The following is a 25,145-nucleotide window of genomic DNA, read 5'->3' on the forward strand; positions in this document are numbered from 1 at the left end:
TGTCGTTTCTTTACTGCATATTTTTTATTCTTCATTCAGAATAAGAGGTTCGGCACGCGACACCATATATATATATATATATATATTCGTTCAAAGTATTACTACGCAGAGAATGAAGAAAATTATCTTGTGGCTTCGCGATTCTGCGTTCGCAATTTTTACTTCATTCTAAAGTTTCTGACACAGAAAACAATGTCTTGATGATGAAGTATCAAAGTACTAACCCCTCACCAAAAATTTAAAAGAAAATCTCTCTTTCTCTCTCTCTCTCTCTCTATATATATATATAGAAAGAGAGAGAGAGAATTTTTTTTTAATTTTTGGTGAGGGGTTAGTATTTTGATACTTCATCATCAAGACATTGTTTTCTGTGTCAGAAACTTTAGAATGAAGTAAATATTGCGAACGCAGAATCGCGAAGCCACAAGATAATTTTCTTCATTCTCTGCGTAGTAATACTTTGAACGAACAAGAAACTCCGGACGGAACCTTTAGGCGGATGCTGAACCTATAGTTGTAGGGGAAAGATTAAAATGTAATCACTTGGAGTTGCCAGGACTTATTTTGATATTTAATGTTACTTTGACTAAACTAAAATAGATGAATATATTTGAAACATACAAGCGTGTTCTCCAGCGTTCCCTAGCTACTAAAAATGAAATGCTACATTAGCTAAGTTCGAAAAGAAGGATTTTTTCTGATATATACGTCTAATCACATACTCCTGGCTGCCATCCGCGCTTTGACTGAAGGTAGAACAATTAGGACGATTCTTTTAATCAACTGGCTGAACAAGCGTGCCTAACAATAAAACGCTTTTTTGTGCCTCATATACACGAAGCATTTACTTCCGACCTTTTTTTACAAATAAAAATTGTTCCAAGATTTCCAGTGAAGTGATTTCTGAAAAAGATTTCTGTTGCGAGTGAGAAAAGGAACCAATAAGGTAATTATTAAAAGTCGTTGGTTAAACGAGTCGCCTAACCATAAGATTTTTTTTTCGTCCTATCAATTCAAAGTATTTGCATTCAGCGTTATTTATTTAAAGGTGAAATGTCGTTTTGCTGTCCCCAGTCCATGGGAATCCGCTAGACAATAATTTATGTTTTGACCGAGAAAAGTAAACGTTGGGGTGATTCATAAAAGTCATTGATTAAATAGTGGTCTAACTAGAAAGATTTGCATTTTTTAACCTTATAAGTTCAAAGCACTTGCATTCAGAACTATCTAACTGAAAGTGAAAATTCGTTTTAGGATCATGAATGTATTAAAGATTCCACTCAATAAAAAAAAAAACTTTGTTTTTGGTATGCTCTTCATCGAAGCATGTAGAACTACCATTACAGTGCGTTATTAAATATGCTAAAAAACTGTAACTGGGTAACTGACACTCAAGTTTCAACAGATGTTTAGTGTTAGCGTGCATTTTAAGTCATAGAGCTTGGATCCCGCCTTTGGATAAAAAATCCAATAACGCTTTATGATTCACACTTCGCACGCACCATAAAACAGACAAAGTCTCTTTGTCAGGAGCTTTGTCAAATGTTTTGTTCACTTTTTGTCAGGTAAGATTTAATACGCCAAGAAAAGTCTATTCACTTCTTTCTAACATTTACTGCTATCTTTCACTTACGGCTCTGTTGTAGGGTGCATTTGTCTGTGGCCCTAGCCTTCCAACTCGAGCACAAAAGCGCGGCGCTTTCTTCCGAGAGATTCACTTTTAACTTTACAACGAAAAAGAAAGCAATTTATCAACAAAGGTTTTATCCGCGTGCCAAGTTTTTATTTTGGAAAGAAAAAACAAATTCCAGCCAGACTACCTAGGTGTTATTTCACTCCCAACTGTTGTTGGAAAGGACTCTGCTGTCACAAACAAAAAGGGGATTAAGAAATGTCAGCTCTGCCAGGCTGAGATAGCAGACGACCCGCTCTTTCCGAGAAACTTCATCTTTAAACAACGAAATTTATCGGACCGGTATAACCAAGGCCAGGGTTTTAGAGCTGGCGAGATATGGGAGACCCCGGCGACAAAAGGACATGCGCTCTGCTCTTTTGCTGTCTTTGGCTCAAAGCTTCGCGCCTACTCTTTTCCCTCGCCGGCTGCGCGAAATGCTGCCGGGCCAGGCTGCTGCTAGGAAGTGCGTATGCCTGTTGCGTTTCTGGCAAAAGGCATGTTTTCTTTTGCTCTTTTTGTTTTTTCATTGGACTCCTACAAAAAAAGATTGAGCGAGAGAACGTCACTGATAACTGACGTAGATTGTAGTATGGCACTGCGCGTCTCCCCCCCCCCCCCCCCCTTTTCCCCCGAAAGAAAAAAATTAGTTAGTTGACTGGAGGCAGCGTGCTCAGGTCAATATGCAGGGTCTGTATAGTTTATTTTTTTAAGGCGGCAAATATTTGGAAGAGGGACACTGGAAGTAAACAATTTATTCTGCACGATAACGTTATCGACCGCGCCGGACTTTGGCGAAGGACCAAAAAGAAACGATTAGTGGCTTCATCAACTCAAATGTTTAAACTAACTTGGTACTATTTTTCGCGACTTGCAGCAAGCCATGCAGCAAGCCAGAAGCGCCGTTTCTTAGGAAAACAATAATTCTTCTAGTTATCACATGACGAATTTCAGTAGCTGCGGTAGTGTGAAAGCAAGACTATTGCTTGATTTACATGCTGCGATTTTACTTTCAATTTCGCAGTTGCGATGTCACTCGTGCGGCAAAAAGAAAAAAAAGCCTGGGGGAAGGTGCGGTGCCCGACGTCGCAGCTGCAAAGTCGCAAGCGAAATCCCACTGTGTGAATTTGGCTTTATACCCCACCCCATTCACGCGATTATAAAGATACTTCTAGCTAAGGAATCCTTCGCGTGTGGCATATGTTCGCGACCAAAGAGCGCGGGCTGATTCTCCGATTGCAAAGGGTCTTATGTTGAAGGCAACTTTAGGTTGCCCGTTGTGATGGTGTTAAAAGACGACAAAGAGCGCCAAACGCCCTAAGAACACCGCTCCCGAAGTCGGATCGATGAATTACACTGCTACGACTTCTGGGTTTTTCGGTGCTACAGCGTGTGGCTTCTTCCTGCGTCTCACTCGCACGCACTCGCGCAAGTATCATTGACAGTGTTAGAGCACTGGGAAGCTTCGCTAGCCTTGACCACGAGCTACTGTAGTCCTGACTTGCCTACAGAAGAGTATACGGCCATGTAGTACGAGCTGCACCTTGTATTACGAGGTATTACAAGGTGAAGCGGCCGCGAGCTGTACCTTGTAGTACAGCTCGCGGCCGCTGCGTTTCTTCGTGCTATGACTTTGCGTTGCTACACGGAAGTCATTATGTTTCATAAGGTTACGCTTATCAATCGAAGGGTCACAAGCGCGGCGGCGTTATCTAGTTCTGACATGCAACCAGGGTGTTGGATGTCTATGTCTTCGGCAGCTCGTTGCTTGTCGGCCTGGCAATAAAATACCTGAAGGTGTTGAAAGCCGAAAGATGGTTGTCCTGTCCGTCCTCTTTGTCTAACTCTTTCATATGTTTGGATTTCTTACCAACACGCTCAATCCAAGTTCCCGTCCCCTTTCCGGCGCTTCGTAGTGGCGGCCATGATACAGACGGAAACCGCCACCTCGTGGGAGCCCTCCTGTGACGCGGATGGTACGATGCGAGCAGACGACGTGCTATGTCAAAGCCAGGAGTGGCTATGTTAAATCGCATCTATGCTAATTAAAAAGGATTATTTATTTATAAAAACACGTATAACGTTTTTGTGAGTAAACTTTATAATTAATAACAGGGCCTCAAAGTTGCCTTTTATATTAGAATGCCTTAAAATGTTCAAAAACAAGCCTGAAGTTTCACATTACAGCTTGCGTGGCATGCGTCAGGGCTGTTCATAGCCTCTCTGACTCTTGTTTTTCCGGATCTGGGGAAGCTCTTGTAAAAAAATGTTTTGCATTCACCAGTGTAAATGACTTGATGTCTTCTTAGCTGTGCACACGCTGACGGTTGTGTTGCAAGCGCCGCACACTTGTTTCAGCTACATTGCGCTTGCCGATACCGACGCTTCAATACAAGTGTGACTTGACAGTTAAAGCTCTGTTATACTCCGACGTAACGCGTGCGCGCGTGCGAGCGCGTCACAGCGACGTCACGCCTTCGAAAACCCGACGCGTCGTGGCGTAACCGGCGCGACCGGCGGCGTTCGACGCAGCCTGACCGCCTCGACGCCAAAATGGAGCATGCCGTATTTCGCGCCGGCCGCGCCCGCGACGCCGGACCAGGATGCATCACGCGCTGGCTCCCGGCAGCCCTGGCGCGGGAAGCGCGGCGAATACGAGCAGTAGCAGACGACGGGAGCACCACTTCGTGTGGCGTCATGTTTGAAGAATCGGACTCGGTCGGTCGAGAAGCTGATCGAGGAAATTCGTCCTCACCCGTGTGTTTACGACTCGAGGAAGCTTGAGTACCGTAGAAAGGGCGCTTGTCAAAGATGTACCGTATGTACATTGACCGCCAACGCTTGCGGCGCAGGCGGTGCACCAACAGTGCAAGCGCGAGTTTTCGTCGTGCAAGGTACGTCCACGCCATCGCTCGAACTTGGCGCTCAAGAAGCGCGAGAATTTTCGTCTGCTATTCGAAACGAAAAGGAACCGGAAGTGGCGCACTCTCGCAGGAAACGTGCCCTCGTAGTCAGATCCTGCGCATGCGCCGCGCCGGCGGCCCACTGTCGCGAGCCGTGGGAGCCGCCAGGGCCGCCGGAGTATAAAAAGGGCGAATTTTTGACGCGCGCGGCGTGACTGACGTGACGTAGCCGACTTCGGCCAGCGTTCGCTTGCGCGCGCGTTACGTCGGAGTATAACAGAGCCTTTAGGAAACTGACGCTTAGCTCTTCCCGCATCGAATACGTGGCAAAAAGGTTCGTCACATCACGACTACACATGACTTGGTTTTTTTTAAACTAATTAAATGTTTCAAATTACTTCAAAAGAAAAGCATAAATTTTCATATATTTTCACATTGTCGGACATGACCCGACAAATTCAACCTATTGCTTAATTTGTTCTATCCAATTTTCGGTAAGAATCGTTTACAAATTTAAAATAGCTCGCTGAGAAGCGCATCACTCATTATGAGCATTTGGGTCTGCAAATTTAAACATACAAACGGTAGTAATTCGTAACAGGTGTGTACTTTTTTTTCTCCTTTTTCTTTTTTTTTGGGGGGGGGGGGGGGGGGATGCTGAAGTGTCAGCGACTTACTAGATTTTTTACTTCGATCGCGAGGGGTACTCGCACGTTTCGCGTCAACCGGGTGAATAAGCGCGGATTTAACTGAAACTGCTCCGGAAGCCAGCCACCGCTTCTTCCTGACAATTATTATAAATAAACATTTGTTTACTGGCTTACAAAGTTTAAAAAGCAATCCATTTGGATCTAATAAGAGACCAGGACTCTCAGAACATATTAAAACCAATAGGATATACGGAGTCGTTTTCGCTGAAGTGTTTACTACGCACGCGAGAGGTTCTCGAATTTCACTTTTCTATTTTATATTTGATAAGACATTACTTTCTTGGTTTTATTTTGTCCGAATCGTACTAAAAATACACAATATTCACCGTGGTAAATGTTGTAGTGGGGTAAAGCGCTAGATATTCTGCCTTCATCGTCCAGCTTTCTGCACTGGGGCAAAGAAAACCACACCACCATCCCAGAGCTTCGACATCTCAGCGCTAAAAGTATTTGTTAGGACGACTGTGCGTGCCACTGTTTTAAGCGTTGGTAAAATGTACTTCCTACAGATATCACTTCACCAAATAAACACAACACGTGAAACAGGGTTTGCCGCGCGTTACGTAAACACCGCATAAAGCAAGCTTACGAGCCGAGGGATCCAAGATCTGGGCGGTCTGAATCAGTCTGTCCTACCCGTGACGTCAGAAACGATGATGATGATAGTTGAAGAATCGCCCCTTCTAGTTCGAGCAACCTATTTTTTAGGTTGCACAATCTCGAGTTTAGGTGTGCAAGTACAAAATAGATTAAAACAAAGCTTACCGACACGACGATTCTCGTGTGTTTCACAATATTTTTATCGCATAAGGTGCTTCTGATAAGCGTCAACGAGTATCTCAGTCGCACTTCCCTTTGAATGCTAGATGAGACGGTGATCTAGCTGATGTAAACGAAACCACAGTCAGGAGCTGTGCGTGTTCATATGACGGGAAAAACCGAAACCAAACAAATAGCTGGAAAACCAGAAAGCGCATATTTATCTAAATAACACATTAAATCTCAAAAATGTGCCATTTGTCTCGTATAAAATAAAGTTGTAAATGTATTTGCTGCTTGCAAAATAAAGTAGTTACGTGTTTTCAAGATTAAAAAAAAAATCTGAAAGCTGTTTTTCTGCAACTGACGAGATCTGCCTCAGATCTACGAGCAGTTCAGCAACGTGCGCGTCTTTATCATGTTACAGTCACGACCGGTTACAGTGTTCTGTATAGAGTTGCAGTGGCAGGAGCGGCGGCCGCCCTGTGAAGATTTTGCGCGTAGACGACACCATGGCGCTGCTGTGCTGAGCCCTAGGAACGCGCCACATCAGCCTCGTCGTCCGCGCTGTTCAGCGTGTACTACTGAGGTTCGACTGGAGCTTTTCGGGACGCAGAACAATTTCTAATGTGAAAAATTGTATTTCTGCCTCTGGACGAACGCCTCTAGAGTGTCTGATGTTCTCTACTTTCAATATTCGCGAGTTTTTGAGGAAGATACTTGATTAACTCCCTTATCCAGTACTGACAGATCGTTCAGCAACCCTATCACTAGGGCTGCAAAAGAAACCACGCAGTACTGATATAACTAGAAAAGATAGACTAATAAACCTCAATAAATCTCACACGTTTTTCAATGGTGAGCAAAACAATAAACTGGTGTATTGTTTTTCATGATCGTGTTGGGGATGCGGGAACCGTACGTTGTGTAAGGTGCAAGGCCGAGCGCGTTTGGGAACGGCCGAGGTGCCACTGCAAGGCAGTTTATGAAGAAAAAATCCCTCGATTGGTAGTACATAAAGCATTAAAATGCGATTGAACACAAACATCAACAGGCCCTAATATAGAAAAAACGAAACAAATTATTCTCAGCACTCTGATTTACGTCCTCTGAAAAGTGGTGATACACTTCATCGACATACACAGCAAGCACATGACATATATCCAGGACCAGAAAACACTTGGATATCCCCAAGATGTCCTCAGGACAACCTTTTGAGGACATTATGATGTCCTCAGGATGTCCTCAAATGATCCTGGAAACATCTAAAAACGTCCTATTGTCCGGCCTCAAAACATCCTCAGAACGTCCTCAGGAGGGCAGCCAAGGATTTTTCTAGTATATTTTTAGGACAATGCACTGCAGGTGGAGCTGTTCACTGAGCTGTTAGCATGCTTTAATTTTTATTGTTTCTAAGTTTTCTCCAACTTGAGTTTGAACCTGAACATGCCTGCAAGAGCTGTCATTGTTGGGTACTATTTTAAAGTGAAATTCACACACTAATTCTAGATTACTAGTCAGTGAGAGGCTAAGAACATAGGGCCAAGGGAAAGGGGAAAGAAAGCTGACGGAATGCTGAAGAGGAGAAAAGAAAACCTCTTCCCTCCAGCATCCCGTCTGCTTTCTCCTCTGCGTCTTTCCTTGTGCTATGTTCTTAGCCTGTAACTGTGAGCTTGATGATGCCATTCATTGTTGCAAACAGGGGTAACTGTTCAAGAAATGCTTTATTGGAGAGCAAATGTTATACATGACTTTTTCCAATGTCCAGACATGCAGTCTGGCTTCGCATCTTGGCCAGCGCTAGTCCGAATAGTCAGCGGGATCTAGAAAAAAAAATTCCATGAGCATTAATAATGAAAGCAGGTAATGTGAGAAACTTACCATCATGTCGAACATCTCCGGATTTTGACTGCAGCTTTTTCAGTTTCTCTCCAGCGTGGCGCAGTCACAAATTTGATGATGGTCTCTCCGTCAGCTTTGTTTGCACACTCAACATTTGCTTTCACTACCCCTGAAACATTGATTTGATCACAGCAGAAAACTAAGATGGTCTAAAAAAATCACAATTAATGTCAATAAAAATAGATGTCCCAGAAAATTATGTTCCTTAGTGCTAACACGCAACTATACATGACTATCTGACTGACACAGCAAAAGTTTCACCTATTTAGACAAAACTATGTTCAGAAAATAGTATCATTTTCCAACTCCCGAGTCAGGTTAGTTCGTCGGTTTTCATGTAAAATCAGTCTTACTTACTTTTGCCGTCAGGGCAAGAATATTCAATGCAATCTGCATTAGACGATAGCTCCGAACCAGACAAGGCTCTTGTGCAATATTTTACATAACTAGTTTAGTGAATAACTCAGGTGACTCGCACACGACAAACAAAAGTGTCTTATTGTAAATGGTGTCTGCCACATTGAGATCCCGAAACTTTCCTTTGCCTTTCTAGCCTACCCAGCTGAAATTGACAACCACTTTCTGGCTAAGCAGGACCTCCAAGATGTTCCTGGTAGCAGACCCCATAAATCTGCCACTAAGGCCAATGAACTGATGCAGCTAAAAAGAATATATTGGATCCCATAGACGCTCTTGTTCAGTCAAAGGTTAGGAAATTTAACAAGATTGAGAATCCTTCACACCACAAGCGTTCTTTTCTTTTCATCCGAAGATAGACTGGAGTCAAACTCCAGAAATGCCTCCAGGTCGGCGAAAGGCTTCTTCAATACTTCTTTAAAAAAATATAACATTCGTCACTGCCTTGCATTGCTGCCATCATCAATTTGGATGGAACAGCGCGGATATACAGACTCGCAGTGCTGACTATAGTCGGTTGCAACCTAAGAACAATCTTTTAGCTCCACCCACAAGCGCATTGCGCCCATCTGAAGTGCCTCCGCCGTCGAGAAAGTAGTTCGCTAGCAACGTTGCTTTTTCTTCCTCCAGGAAACCTGTCTTAAACTACTACAATATTTATTTAATTCGTTCAGTACATTTAAATAAGTTAGAATACGTTTTTGTCAACGAAATAGCTGTTTAGTAAAGAAAGAAAGAAATTCATGTCCAATGTACCGTCTTCCCAATTCATTTTCTGTCCAAGATACTGTCTAACATACCGTCTAACATACCTCTCAGCAGTGCTAAGCCTCGCGCCCGCTTCGAAATTTTCGTTGGCGATAGCGTCGCTGGATTCTCACGTTGTCGCGCAAAAACTGCTGTAAACGCAAGCCGATACCATCAAGATTTCGTGGCGTTACCTCGGGCACGTAAAACACGGTGCAAAAAAGCAGAATAATTGTCACGAGAAACTATAGCATCGCGTTGCTAAGGCCAGCAGCCATGTTGAGCTTTTTTTTTTTCAAAAGGATCGCGATTGGTCCACAGAATCGTGACGTCATGAAAACAATTGGCTGGCGTTTCTCGGCGTAGGATTACATTTTCCTCTGAGAGGCATTTCCGGTTTTTTCTTAGCTTGCAACCGACTATAACAACTCAGTGATATATTTCTTCTTCCTCAAATCGTCATCTTTTTCTCCTTCGTCGTTAATGAGAACATTTTAAATTTTTAAACACCAGAAACCAAAGAGCCAATAAACATTAATAAGTAAATAATAAATAAATAAATGACAACTAAAATAAATAAAACTAAAGAATAAAAAAATTAATATATAATTAAAAAATAAGTTTTTTAAAATATATTACAACTAAAAAATTAAACTTATTTTTTTTTATTTATTTTTAGTGGTCATTTATTTATGTATTTATTATTTATTTATTAATATTTATTGGCTATTTAGTTTCTGGTGTATACAAATTTAAAATGTTCTTATTAACGGCGAAGGAGAAGAATATGACGATTTGAGGAAGGAGAAATATATCACTGAGCTGTTAGTCAGGGCTGCGGGTCTGTTTCCTTCTTGTGCGTCTGTGAGTGTGACTGTATTCGCGCTGTTCCATCCAAGCATGAATTACTAACTAGCCCAAGCATCCGCATTATCAAGCCATCATCAACCTCGAGGCTGTTTCTGTTTCTGTCCTGTCTTGGCTTAGCTTGCTTGGGTCTCTCGGATGGGTGGATAATTGCAATTACGGCACGCCTTGTAGTAGGCGGTAGCTTCCGCGACCTAGATTGAATGTAGCCAATGGAACTGAATTCCGAAATACTGCCCAAATACAAAAGTAATAATAATTGTAGTGCGTCCTGGTTTTATTAAAGAATTGTTTTATCACAACTATATTTAAAAAGATGTCCTAAACTTACACAACTACATGTAATAATTTGTATGGGAAATTTAATTAAGCAGTAAACATGAACTGTGTATACTTCCGCCATTTCATTCATTTATTTTTTTAAAAACGCAATCGAATTGAGGACGTATATACTACCTCTAACTTTGTATCCTTCGTCCTCAATAAGTTTTCGGAAGGACGTTTCTAGGATGATCCAGCGACTGACGTTCTCAGGATGTCCTGAGGATGTCTTGAAAACCGTGAGGACGTTTGTACCTTTTGAGGACGTCCTAGGGATGTCGGGTGTTTTCTGGGTTAAAAACTACAAAATACTCAAAATATATTGCGGCATAGAATCCTAACTTCTTCGCCATTGACGATGTGCACATAGTCCCGAAGGATAAGGCGCGGTTAAAAATGTCCCTCGAACACCGCTGATGTCCCGGCGAGGCGTTTATCTTCTCGTTTAAGATTTTGGTCCCACGTAGTCTGCGCCACTGCTCCTTTGGCGCTCGAAACAGAGACGGCTTGCGATCACTGGTGCTCCGGCTGCCCTGGGTAGCCCGACCTATATCCACGGGCGAAGCAGTGTGTATCCGTGGTTTTCCTTGCACTCATGACCGAGACGGCAACGGAACGGTGAAGACTTCCCCGCTACACCACAAAAAAAAAAAAAAAAAATGTTCGACTTCTCACCACAAAAAAAAATCGAGAGAAGCGTTCAGCCTCGCCTTCTTCTTCGCTCATCGCACATGTACCACCAAATCTCCTAGGGCCCGGAACTTTAGCGCCACGTTTTCCCCCCGCGGCCATCTAGGTCAGCTGTCTTCACGCGGCCCATTGTAATGGGGCGCCGCCCTTGCCACTACAACCTCTAAAACACTGTAATCATGTCCTCCCCACTGATCTCTATTGTAATAGGCTGGATAGTGGATCGGGAGCCCGTCGGTGGCACCACCGGCGGCCATAACTTGACACCAGGCAATACACGCGAGTCTGTGGGAGAAACAAACAAAAGTAGGAATATTGAAGCTTGTACGCTGTGCTCAAAGGCGAGCATTTTATGATGTGCTGCGATCGTTTTATCGGGTGTTTGGATATAGAATCGGTATTTGTCAAGCGTTCGAATGCCGATTAAGAAAATCAAACGTGGCGGAGCACCCACGGCTGAGCTGGCAAGCTTGCTCTCGTAGCGGAGTAAACAAAGGAACTTGCCGTCAATAAGACCGCCTTCGGGGAAGCCCAGAAGTTGATGAATGTTGAAAAAGTTCAATGTTGACATCGGCTTTCCGGAAGTGAGCGAATTTTGTGTAGCAATACCTTCAAACTTGTCTGCTTAACCCAACTCATCGAAACCGCCACAGACTCTTCAGTAACTCTAGATGACTCTTGTCTCATTGAGCTGCACTACATTCTTCGCCTACTGGAGTCACTCTCGACCGCAAAACATTAATTAATAAGAACTGTGAAGGATGTCAGTTTTAATGTCTGTGCACAAGTACCAGCACTCTGTTCCCCCACATTGTTGTGGGCGCCGCCATTTTGGTGCTTGTGCAGAGCAGACGCAACTGCCGATAGCGATGTTTCAAAAGTGCGACTTCGTCAGCATTAGATTCGGTGTTAGGAAGATCATGTAATATTGCTTTGCTCTGTCACGAACTTTTTAAACATTTGTGAAGGACGTAAAAAGCGTTTCCTGCGATTTTCAATAACGCTTCAGGTAACTGGCAACCATGATTTTAAGCCACAATATTGAGTAGTGTCGTTGCTATGAAGAGTAGCTTTTTTAGTGGCACTATAGGCTGAACTCCATGGGACGAATATGCTGCGAATAGCACACGAATTTTGCCCGGCGGCTTTTTCTCTGCGCGCGGGATGAACCCAGTGGCTGCTACGTCGCGCGCAAAGCGAGCGTGCCGTCGAGCGACGTTCGCCAGCTCTTCGTCACAGAATTTGTTCCATGGAGTTCAGCCTTAAGTTGACCAGAATGCTCTGTTTTCACGAGAACCTGCGCATGAAATGCACTTTCCAATGTCACGCGCCCGCGCCTTTGTCAAACACTAAATTATTCTGGATACTGGTCTTGGGGGATCGGTTTCGACCGTGTTAGTTCATTGCAGGTTGGAGCACGTTAAGCGAATGCTCGTGCAGCAGAAACCAGGGATCCTGGGTCCCTGCTTGTTTCGATCTGGATGTGCGTCGTACGGCGCGCGGTCGTGTAACAATAGTGAGGGGTGCGCGTTAAAGACCGCAAGCCAGCAGTGGTACTGCACTGGCTAAATATCTCATCTACAGCCTAAACCAGTGTCGCCTCACCTCAAAGGCAGACGACCCTACGCTGTATTCGCAGCGAGAAGTTTCGTTATCGCCGCCCGGTGGAATTTTTTCACAACCGAGAGTGTAGATACTTCAACTTCATCTGCTGGTGCAAGTACGTGCAATGCCAGGCTTCTATGCACTATGGAAATGAAAACATAACCGCGTGGGTAGTAGGTCCACTATTTATGGTGAGGAAAACAACAACGCCCCTCGCGTGCTTCTCACCGCTAATAAACAAGAACGTAAGTTTTCTTTTCTTTCTTAATAATGTTTTTTTTTTCATCCTGACGGCAAGTTTTTTTGTTTTTTTTTTCAGCTTAAATCTTGGGATTCGGGAAACTTTAACACTATTATTCATAGCTTCGCCGTTCGCACTTTACGTTGATCGATTTAATAATGTGTTGTTTTATCTTAGTTATAGCATATACTACGTAACGATTAAGAAACAAAATATTTCAGCAGTCACTTAGAAAGTTTGAAAAGTCTTATTTAGTTTTGCGTTCTGAGGAGGAAATTATTAATGGAGCTTGAAGTTACATTAAACTGTGACTGCGTACCATTCATTCTGTTTGCCTCAGCTTCTTGCAGAGTAATATAGACGCTTTCAGCGCGCGCCAGGTTGAGCCGCCATAGCCGACCTTCTCTTGTCTTACCGAGATGCCGAGCCACTGAAGCGGGCCTTGACGAGTCTCCAGAAGGGCCTATGCTGGGGAGAAGGACACAGTAACACTTAAAATGGCAATAACCGGTCCTGCTGTTGTAATGATGAAGTGGAGCGAACGGAATACAAGGGAACAAAAACTGAAGGTCAGTTATGGCGGCGCCCATGCACAGCTGCCTGAAAGCGTCTATATCAACGGTTCATTGAAAACGAAATAAAAAAGGAAGACGACGTTGACTAGCTTTTGCATCCATCGAGGCATTTGGCTACCTTCTTTTTGATGGAAGGCTGTAGTTACTAGTGAATGCCCGCTTTATTCGTATTTTGGTATTCCAGTGTAACAAATATTCAACTGAGTGAAACCACAATACAGGTAAGTGCAATCAAGCAATGCTCTTACTGTTAAACGGTCTATATGTCGTGTAAAAATATATGCGGAAGTAAGACTTCCTCCTTCAACATTCCTCGTTCTTTTTTTTTTTTTTTTTGCTTGTGTTTTGATTTTCTTATTAGAGTAGCTTAGTGAAGGTCCCCGATTTATATCTGAAACCAGTGAAGGTTCTTCATTGAACTCAATTGATTGCTATTTTAATATTGGTTAAGTCACTCGAAGAGCGTTTTTGTTCTGTGCTGGATATACAGGGTGTCACAAAAGAAAATTTACACGGTATTTTTTACCGCAAAAATAAACTAGGCATCGCCGAACGCTCATTCTCCGCCCAAAAGTAGAGCTAGAGGTCACAACCAGATGCCAAAGTTTCAGCCCGATCCGATAACTTAATCAAAAGTTATAAGTCATTATCTGAAAATTTCAATGGGAAAATGGAGCCCATCTTTGCCCGTTTTCGGTTTCTGGTGCCATAGAGCCCCATGTGTTTGAAAACTCCGTCGGCCGCCATTTTCCCATTGAAATTTTCAGAAAATAACTTATAACTTTTGATTAAGTCATCGGATCGGGCTGAAACTTTGGCATCTGGTTGTGACCTCTAGCTCTACCTTCGGGTGGAGAATGAGCGTTCGGCGATGCCTAGTTTATTTTTGCGGTAAAAAAGACAGTGTAAATTTTCTTTTGTGACACCCTGTATCTATGGTCTCTTATATTTCCGACAACATTACGAAAAAGTCATCACTTATTTAGTTAATTTTAAAATGTCTCAGACAGCACACCATTGTTGGCCCAACGCGTTGGCACAATACTGGATTGATTGGATTCCAATATTGGACCCAATATTGGGGCGCGACCCACTCCAACGTTGAGACCAATGAAATTTTCGATATTTGGCCAATGACAATCCGGGGTTACTGCCATTATTATTCCAGTATTGACATTCCAATTTATCCAGATAAATACCAATATCTCGATCTAATATAATACCATAATTTTTAATATTGGATTCTAATAATAATCCCGGATTTTTAATATCGGCGTCCAATGATAAACCGCCATTTCCGAAATAGCTATCAAATGGTACGCCAGGATTTCCGATATTGGTACCCAATATTCTGCCGCGATTTCCGATATTTTTATTGTAATCCAATATTCTACTCCAATCACAAACCTATTTTTCCAATGTAGTTATCCAGTTGCATACCAGTTTTTCCCAGTATTGGCAACCGATGATAGATCCTTTTTCTAATCTTGTTATTCATTATTAGATCAGATTTTCTAAGCCTATCATTCATTAGTAGCCCAGCTTTTATAATTTTTGGATGCAGGATAAACTCAAACTCCGCTATTAATGGCAACCTTCTTCAGCGGGGTTTCGACAATTAAAATATTCTTCATAATTAAAAAAAGCGAATACCGGCGATCTCACATTTATCGTATCATATGTATCTTTTTATATAATTGATGTCATGTAATATAAAAGTAAAATCATCTATGTTTGCCTTACCCTAAGATACCACAAGCACGTCAATTGTTTTAATGACATCATTTATTTCCCAAGTGATATCCCCCCGTCGCAGAACGAATGAATGTCGGCGCTTTTTGTCAATTGCAAATCAGCCAAAGTAATAGAGACGACAAATTAATGTCCTTTTGAAGCATTAACATCGAACTTAACTACAAATTAACACTGATTTTAGAAACATTGCTGCCTCAGAATACTTCATTCCCAAAACGTGAGGTGTTTCAGCAGGATTCCGAGCTCGATGATGGCTCCCAGGTCGCGAGCTGAAGAGAGTTGCGGAAAACAATTAAAAATCTAAGTTTGTGCAATACTTTATCAAAAGGTGTTATACATTCCAGAAAAATGAGCAACAACATAAGATAAGTTGATTACATGCTAAAACCCGTCAATACGTTTGTCGTTAACAATTCAGATCGAGCAGGTGGTTGACGCAATGCAAACGTCATGTCTGTGAACAAAGAAAACAATATACAATAAAGATATAGGTTCACGGAATGATATGTTAGCCTCGCCTTGGGCGGAGGAACAATTCAGAGGTCACAGAGATAAAATACTTAGGAATTGGTAACTGTTTTCGTTAATTAAACTTCTTCAAAAGAGTAAATAAGATTTTAAAAAAGTGGGAGATCCAATCAACGCTGTGAGGGTGATTCGACAGCGAAGCTGTGGTATCACCAGCAACAATAAAGAAAAGGAATTACACTGTACTAAAACGTTTTTATACATAAAAGACGTCGTACGCCTCCGTTGCCGCGGCAGCTTACACAACCGCAATCTTTACCGAAAAACGCATGCGGGGGCGCTACGTGCTTTGCATTGTAAGCGGGGCTACTGTCCTGTCGACGGACATCAGAAAATGAGATCAACGAGTCATATACGGATAGCTTCGCTGTAGAAAAAATAAGACACAAGCCTTTCCTGGGTAACAAATAAAATGATCCGTATGAATTAAATATCAATTGGATAAAGGCAGATATATCTTTCTAAATCACGCGCATTCGTGTGCATGTTAGACAGGTCATCACATACTGGATTAGTTTATTTGGACCAATAGAAAATGGCAGCTTTATTCTTCGAATTAGCACAAATGTTTTAACGAAAATATCGTGCAATCTATGCATAGGTGTGTTGGAAAATTATCTGGATTTAATTGAAAAAAAAGTGAAAGCCGTTTACAACTCCCTGTAACGCCGAATTGGAGCGCAGCTCTTGAGGAGGAGGAGGGAAGGGTACTGAGGGGGCGTAGACTCTTCCTCCTCCTCCTTCTTCTCCTCCTCTTCCCCTCATTCATTAATATGCTCCGGGAGGGTCACCTGACCTCGGGGGAGGGGGTCACGTGACTTCGGGGGAGGGGGTCACGTGACCTGGGGGAGGGGGGCCACGTGACCTCGGGGGGTTACGTGACCTTGGAGGGGGAGGGGGGCCACGTGAACTCGGGGGGTCACTTGACCTTGGGGCCACCTTGGGGGGTCACGTGACCTTGAGGTGACCTTGGAAGAGGTCACGCGACCTCGGGGGTCACATGACCTGGGGGTCATGTGACCTAGGGGTGACCTGGGGGTGACCTTGGCTACGCCGACGCCGACGGCGACGACGACGCCGACGCCGCTCAGGCCGGAAACGGGCACCTAAGAGCTGCGCTCTAAAAAGCTGAAATTGACCAGTGTTTCCTTTTGTTGGGGTCCTTATATATTAATGAACGCTGCTTATTTGACGGTACTTGGTTCTTCATTTTTTATTCAACGATATACAAAAAAAGACAGGAATGCGACCTGAACAAAGACATATGTGAAAAATCGTTAGTTATAAAGATTGGAAGAAAGCACAAATAACCTCAAAAAGTGGAAGCGAGCAAGTTTTTGAACAAGTGTGTGGTTACGTGATGTCTGTTCGCGAAAAACAAAAACAAGACAAGATATCCAAATCTACTTATTAGTAGTACTTAGTGGATACCAATAACACATGCAAAGCACACCTGTCACATTGAAGTTGAAGGTTTTTGCGTGCCAAACCAACGAAGGGCATCTGACGCTTTCCGGCAGAGGACTCATGAATTTCGACCACCTGGGTATCTTCTTGAAGGGTAACCTAAAGTTCGGTTAGAGGCATCACCTCATAGAAAAGAAAGCCGAAGTGATGAGTTCTCCTGCCTCACTAACGAAGGCCACCGACTGTAGGCCACAGATTGGAGACGAGTGCTGCGTCAGTGTTCGGTTAGAACTCGTGTCCAACCGGGGAGAACTCGACTATTAGCCGAACTGTGACGCCATCGTCGTGTCCAATCTCTGGCCTACGGTGGCTTTCGTTGGTGAATCAGGAAATTTTAGGCTTTCTTTTCTAGGAAGTATTGTTAGAAGGCGACTTCTCCACAATAAGCCTTCGTCAGACTGAGCACAGGCGTGAGTTCGCGGACTTAAACATTTATGCGCGTAATGCGCAAGTTTCCGTACAAGCAAAAGAATACGCTATTAGCGGCGAGATGTTTTGGTGGCGCCCTCCTATGGTTCCCCCTTGTTACGTCATTACCTTGCTAACAACAAGTTCGATGGTGTTCGTAAATAGCACGGTGGTAGCTTGAAATCATTGAGCTCTTAAAGCAACACTGCCAACACCGTCAAAATTAAAGTTCTTTCATTCCTCTTATTTCCGTCGATGATAAATCCCCTTTCCTACGTCATAGTCAGCGTTCGGCCAATCGTGGAAGGCCGACCACAGCGACGCTTTCGGTCGCGCACGGGGCTAATAAGACAGCATCACGCGCCTGCGCCCTTCTCTACATTATTGAGATTCGTGACGAATATAAGCACCGTGAAATCTGTCTGCTTTTGTTTAGCTTGCTTAAAACCCTACTCACTTTTCTAAGAAAATAATGCACACTTTCTGCACTATTGATTTTTCAAAGAACACATCTAACCAATAATTTTTGTGAGCAAATTAAATGCAATCGCGTATATCGAGGGCGCGAACGATTGATTTCAGCTGATTATACTCGCCAGCTGAAACCAAACAATTCTCATATCTAACAGAAAATAAAGTCAACAAATGACAGCATTAAAAAAAAAAAAAAAATCTTGAAATGTCGCAGCAAATTGCTTATTTGTTCCACACTAGTATAAATTGCTGGCGAATCTTATTAACATTATTACAACATTGAGCGAGAACTGAGTTTGATGGAATATTTTAGGCTTATACTTAAACATGACGAGGACTCTATCGGTAATCCACCGCTCCGCACCAGGGACGTTGGCGCTCTACGTGAAACACGTCGCTCGTCCTCAAAAACAACTTCTACAGTGTAACTACCTCGCTTAAAGGCGAGGGAGAACGCTAGGCCCCACCATAGCCAATCCATGGCTGAGAGGGTGTCCCGTGCCCATTCTGCTGTGCGGAGCGAGGCGTGAAGTCACGTGTCACTTCCTTGCGTTGCTTTACATCGTAAGGTGAAACAGAGTTTCTCTCTTTCCCATTCCGTTATCTACCTCCTTTCCCTCTTTTTTCTTTTTTTTTTTAGGGGGGGGGGGGGGGACTTCGGGGATTAGCGTCACGCCTTGGAGCGCCCTCCAGAAAACAATCAGCGTGGAAATCGCTTTCGTCTTTGAATAAGTAAATAATAATTATTCAAAATAAATCGCGAAAAATAAACCGCCCCTCAAGCATGCCGCACTATCAGCGCAAACCAAGCCGTGGAATTCGAAATTATGCGAGAACTTTGAAACGTGGTAATCTTTGACACGCACATCTAGCTTGGCTAGCAGAATCGAGTATAATAATATTTAGGCAAAATGAACTGCAAATAAAAAGAAAAGTGACGCCGCAAACACGCCAGATTTTAGGCGCAAACCCAGCCGCGGAATTCGAAATTATTCAGGAACATTGAAATGCGGCAGTCTTTGATACACTCATCTAGCTTGGCTAGCAGAACTGTGACTGCCAACGAGTTTGATTTTTAGCAAGAAATAAGTTACTATAGTCTGTCGATTTACCCGCCGTAAGGATTTGTGACTATTCGCGGTGAACAATTCGCAAGGGGCTCTTCTGTTTTCTTTACTATGGACACTGCAGCTGTTACCACGCGGTGGTAGTGCCTAGAAGCTTGGCATTGCACGTGCTTACACCAGCAGATGAAGTTGAACTATCCTCACTATGGATTGTGAAAAGAAACGATTCTTCGCGAATAACCGTAATTAAAAATGACCATCTGACAAGCACTTAGACAAGCGCGGATTACATTAATTGTTCCAGCGTTTGTTTTAGTGCGCCGTTTCCCTGGTTTGAGTCAAATACTTCATCACTCTGCGTTCAAAGGTTTGGGACCGTTTTGCAATTTTGCAGTTTTGCTCGAAGAAAGGCTCCGCAGATATGACCCGACACGAGTATACAGCGTGATTCTCTTAGCGCAAACAAGACATTTCTATTTTTTTTATTGATTGATTGCAATAAAGCAAATTAGTGCGGCTAAGAATGGTATTTTGTGTGACTGACCTGAGTGGTAAAAACTAGCACTTGTCAACGCGCTGTCGAAATAAAATGCGAAATCGAGGGTATGTTTAGTTCGTGCACAAAATGGCGCTCAATGTTCACACGAAGCAAACGGTATACTGCGAGCAACACGCAGAGTAGACGCGAGTGACTTGTGAAGTCGGTTTGCCCTTGTATGGTGACAGTGGCACACGCTGTGTATGAAATGTGTGTTCGTGCTACTTTGTCCAAAATTGTGTCACTTCCGGATGAAAAACAAGAAAAAGTCACGCGTTTTTGCAGCAGCAGAAAGTTTCAGCACCGTGAGGCTACGCTATTAGCGTCGAGATGTTTTGGTGGCGCCCTTGATCAGTTACCTTTCGTGATGTCATTACCTTGGGAACAACAAGTTCGATGGTGTTCCTAATGGGCATGGTGGAAGCCTGAAATCATAGCGCTCTCAAAGCAACACTGCCAACACCGTCAAAATTGAAGTTACTGCAATCCTCTTATTTCCGCCGATGAGAAATCCTTTGCTGACGTCAGAGTCAGCATTCAGCCAATTGTGGTGGGCCGACCACAGCAACGCTTTCGATCGCTCACGTCTCCAATAGCATAACTTCACCTACTTGCGGGCAAGTTTCCGTGGCTATGATGAGTCAAAGCTTTGGGCGCACGTGCGCTTGCACATCTTGAACGCCCATCAAAGTTGTGCACGCGCAGTCTTCACTTCTGAAATGCCACCGAAGGTTATGAAGCAGAAAATATGCTCCACCTCGAGCGCAATGCTTCTGCCTTCTATGACACTTGGTCGCATACGCACCCGGTTCACGGTGTGGAAGGGTGCACAGTCCCAACATTTGAACAATCGCTTATCCTGCTACGGTCGAGAAAGCGCGCAGTGGCAGCTAAAATCAAGAACGGAGCATGAACTAGCTGGTGCCCATCGGCGTGTTAAAATGACAAGTGTTACTCTGCTATGGTGAATTTTGAAAGATTCCTTGCAACTCGCGAAACACAATCGCGTGAGCACTGCGGGGAAGAGCGGGGTTTCGTATCCACTTACGGCGCAGCTACCTTTGGGTTTAGGCCACAAGTCTATGACAAAATATGATGGCATACAACATGTATTATCTAATTTTGTCATACGTTAGAACAAAGAGGTTGACGCTTGAGCTGGAGATCCGAGCATGTTTCGTGAAAATGTCAATGCAGCATATTAAATTGGTTCGATATTGACACGGTATTCAACTGAAGTTTTTCAAACAATTTCTCATGTCGTAAATATTTAAAGGCAACTAGGACATCGAGGTCCTGGTTGTCTTGTGTATTTGTATTATTGTGCAACCTTAGAAATATATTTTAAGTCATCAAAATTACCCAACCGAATTTAGTAAAGTTCAACATTTTAAGGCAATCAGAAAAAAGTGATTCAGTTCGTACGGTGAATAACCAATCTTGTACAATATTAAAACTCCTTTGATAGCTTATTAAATATGAAATCTAGTTTATTAAATTCAATGTAAATTACTCCCTAAAAGCAAGCGAGATTAGAAACCAATACGAACTTCATTAAAATGGTATTCAATTTATTCAAAGGAATGCCAATGTCTCTTATATATTGTCCAACATTGGAAACCTATTATAACTTAGTATCCAATTTATCTGGTGGGGTACAACGAACTGTCATTGTTGGACAACATTGGAAGCACATTATAACTCCATGGGAAGTGATATCACATTTATTCAGTAAGGTGCCAATGACTATTCACTATTTCACAATATTGGGCGCTTGTTAGAGGCCCATTGGAAGTGGTTTCCGCTTTATACAGTGGGTACCAATGACTGCCCGAAATTGGAAAACATTGGAAGCTCACTGGCACTCGGCTTGAAGTAGTATTTAATTCATCTAATGTTGTGCCAATAACTAACCAATAAGGGACAACATAGGAAGCCAATCGGTACTTTATTTGAAAAGATATCCAATCTAGTCAATGGGGTGCCAATGACTACAAAATATTGGACAAAATTGGAAACCTATTGGCATTTCTTTGGAAGTGGTATTTAATTTATCATATGGGGTGCCAATGACCCTTCAATATTTGACAATATTGGATACCCACTGGCACTTCATTTTAAATGGTGTCCAATTTATTCAATGGGGTGCCAATGACAGCACAATATTGGAAAAGATTGGAATCCTATTGGCACTTCGTTGGAAGTAGCAGCAAATCCAATGTTGTCCAGTGGCACTGGACAACATTGGATGTCCAGTGCCACTTTATTGAAAATTGTTTCCAATTTATCCAATGGGATTACAATGGATTCATAATATCGGTCATAGAGAGGATAAAGGGGCCAATACATTTCCAATATTGATTAAAGAGAGAACAAAATGGGTCGAGGATGGGCAATGGCTGCGCTATTTTGAGTTATCCGAGACCACCAAGCTGAGCGTTGCTTCGCCGTCAACGGGTCTGAGAGCGCTGTTTGTCACGAAGCTGGCGCCGGATACCATCTGCGGGGACGTCTCTTCGCACCTGTCCTCCGTCGGAATCGACAAAGTGGAGTGCCGTCGTCTAAAGACCCGCTTCGACACATACGCCTCCTTTCATGTGGCCGTGGCTGCGGAGGATTTTGAGGAACTTACTGACCCAGCTGTGTGGCCAAAGTCCTGCCTTTTGAAACCTTTCAGAGGAACCCTTCGGAGAGACATGCTCCACGCTTCAGAGAGACCTTCCACGACCAGTGATGCCTGACGTAGATGTATTCTATCAAAACGTCCGCGGCTTACGCACAAAAGCCGATTACTTTTTTTCTAACGTTACAGTGTCTAATTACTCAATCTTTTGTCTAACGGAAACTTGGTTATATCCGAACATCGGGTCGTCTGATTACTTTCCGCCTGGTTTTGTTATGTACCGGCGCGACCGTGACTTGTCTCAAGGAGCTGGAGCGGGAGGTGGTGTGTTGATCGCGGTCGACAGGCGTTACAGCTCAAAGAGGCGTCCAGATTTAGAAAATTTTCCTGAGAGCTTGTTCGTCCAAATGGAGTATGCAAAGAAAGAACGTATTCTTATTGGCCTGTTCTGTCTCCCCCCACAAACGCCGCAAGATTATTTTCAGCGTTGTCTCGTTGGCTTAGAACAACTCAACGAGTTACAAGGATGCAATCTTATTATTTTGGGGGACTTTAACGCCCCAGGAATCACCTGGACTGATCTAAACGTTTTGACTGACAACTTTTATTGTAACCAAAAATCCAACCATCTTTTAGACTTCTTTTTTGTATCTGAAGCAGCTCAACAATGTTCTTAATAAGCAAGGCAATGCTTTAGATTTATGTTTTTCAAATACGGACAGTGTGTGTGTGACTCGGAGTAAAATGTCAATGGTTCCTGGGGATATGTACTATCCCGCGCTTGATGTAGTGATCTCTATTTTTAATTATCCAACTCACAGTCACTCTGATGCCTCTCCGCCACAAGCGTCGTATAACTTCTCGGCAGGGGACTACGTCGGAATGTACCACCGTGCACCTCTCGGCTGTTGACTGGTCATATGTTTTTGAATCCACTGATGTCAATGAGCAAGTTTTTCTGTTCACGGGGATTGTACAGGAGGCTATAGATTCCTACATCCCGCTGAGAGCTCAGAATAGATCTTCTTTTCCTAGCTGGTTTTCTCGTGAATTAAGGATGCTGCTGAAAAAGAAAAACTTATTTCATAAAAAGTTTAAGAAAAGCGGTCTTCCTGAGTGGGAAGCAGAATTCAAGAGTTGTCGAAAACAGTGTAAGAAGTTTTTAAATCGCGATCGCAAAACCTACCATGCTCAAGTAGAATCGGATTTGGTTAAAAATCTGAAGAAATTCTGGAGATACGCCAGATCGCGATATAGAAAGAATATTAGGTCCGACACTCCTTTGGACATCGGGCGAGATAGGAGGGGCGTGGCGGAGTTGTTTGCTGATTATTTTAGCTCAGTTGACAAGGATACTACGGACTCCACATGTACCGCGTCGCTCAACCCGTCTGAGTTCAGCGAAATGGTGAGTAGCATTTATGTCGACGAAGAATGTGTCGAGCTTTCCATTAAGAAAATTAAAGGCACATTATCTTCTGGTTCTGACGGAATACCCACAGCAATTGTCAAATCTTTTCATGAACTGTTCACACCCATACTAACCACAATATTTAATAACTCTTTAAAGTCTGGAATATTCCCCATAATGTGGAAAACCGCCATTGTTTTTCAGGTCTTGAAGTCGGGAAATAATGGTGATGTTCTTAACTACCGCCCTATTTCCCTTCTTTCTTCAGTTTCTAAGCTTTTTGAAATGGTAGTTCATAAATTCTTGTCTTTTAAGTTTCGCAACGTAATAATTCATAATCAACACGGCTTCATCTCTGGCAGATCAACAACCACTAATCTTGTAACTTTTATGTCGACCGAATCTGGGGTGGTCTGTAACAGGGGTCAGCTAGACGTTATTTACTTTGACCTGAGTAAGGCTTTTGATGTTGTTAATCACATGATGCTATTGTCCAAGCTTTCCACCTACGGTGTGTGTTGCTCATTATTTGAGTGGCTGAAGAGTTATTTGTGCAACCGAAACGCATACGTACGTGTCAACAATTCGCCATCTTCATTGTACAAGACATGCTCTGGTGTTCCTCAGGGATCGGTCCTAGGTCCCCTTTTGTTTTCAATTTTTGTAAATGATGTTTCCCGTATTATTTCAAATTCTATGTTCCTTCAATACGCGGATGATATAAAAATCTACAAGGGAATAGTGACGCCATAGGATTGGGCTAAGCTTCAGGAAGACGCATGTTCCTTCTTCCAGTGGTGCTTAGATAATGATCTTTGTTTAAACCGTTCTAAAACAAAGGTCATGACTTTTTCTCGTAAGACGCATAATACCTCTTGTTTATACAATATCCACGGCGAAATTCTCTCTCGTGTCGTTGAAATGAAAGATCTTGGTGTCACCTTTGGCTCAAGTTTGAAGTTCGATGACCATGTAACCAGGGTGGTCATCTCGTCTTTCCGCACTTTGGGTGCCGCATGTCGTGTTACGAAAGAGTTTGAAAACGCGCCTGCATTTCTCACATTGTACTGTTCATTAATAAGGTCACAGCTGGAGTACGCCTCAGTTGTGTGGAATGGAATTTCCCAAACCAATTCTGTAGGGTTTGAGCGAGTTCAAAAGAAGTTTATTTCTATCATGAAGCATCGTTATCTTAAAGAGGATGTACCTGGTAAGAATTATGAAGATGCGCTAAAACTTTTTTAAATTTCTCAGCCTGCACCGGCGTCAGGAGAAAGCTGATTTGTTGTTTCTGTTTAAGGTCACGCACGGCCTAATTGATTCACCATACTTCTTGTCTCAAGTAAGTCTTAGAGTTCCACGCGTACGTACACGTCTTCAATCATCTTTTTATACCTCTCGAGCTTTTAATCAGCTAGTCCCAATCCTCAGGTCGGCTGAATGTTATAATCGTCACTCGGAAGTA

This window comes from Ixodes scapularis, unplaced genomic scaffold (genome assembly GCF_016920785.2).
Source record: "Ixodes scapularis isolate PalLabHiFi unplaced genomic scaffold, ASM1692078v2 PGA_scaffold1__304_contigs__length_218370807, whole genome shotgun sequence".
Lineage (NCBI taxonomy): Eukaryota > Metazoa > Arthropoda > Arachnida > Ixodida > Ixodidae > Ixodes > Ixodes scapularis.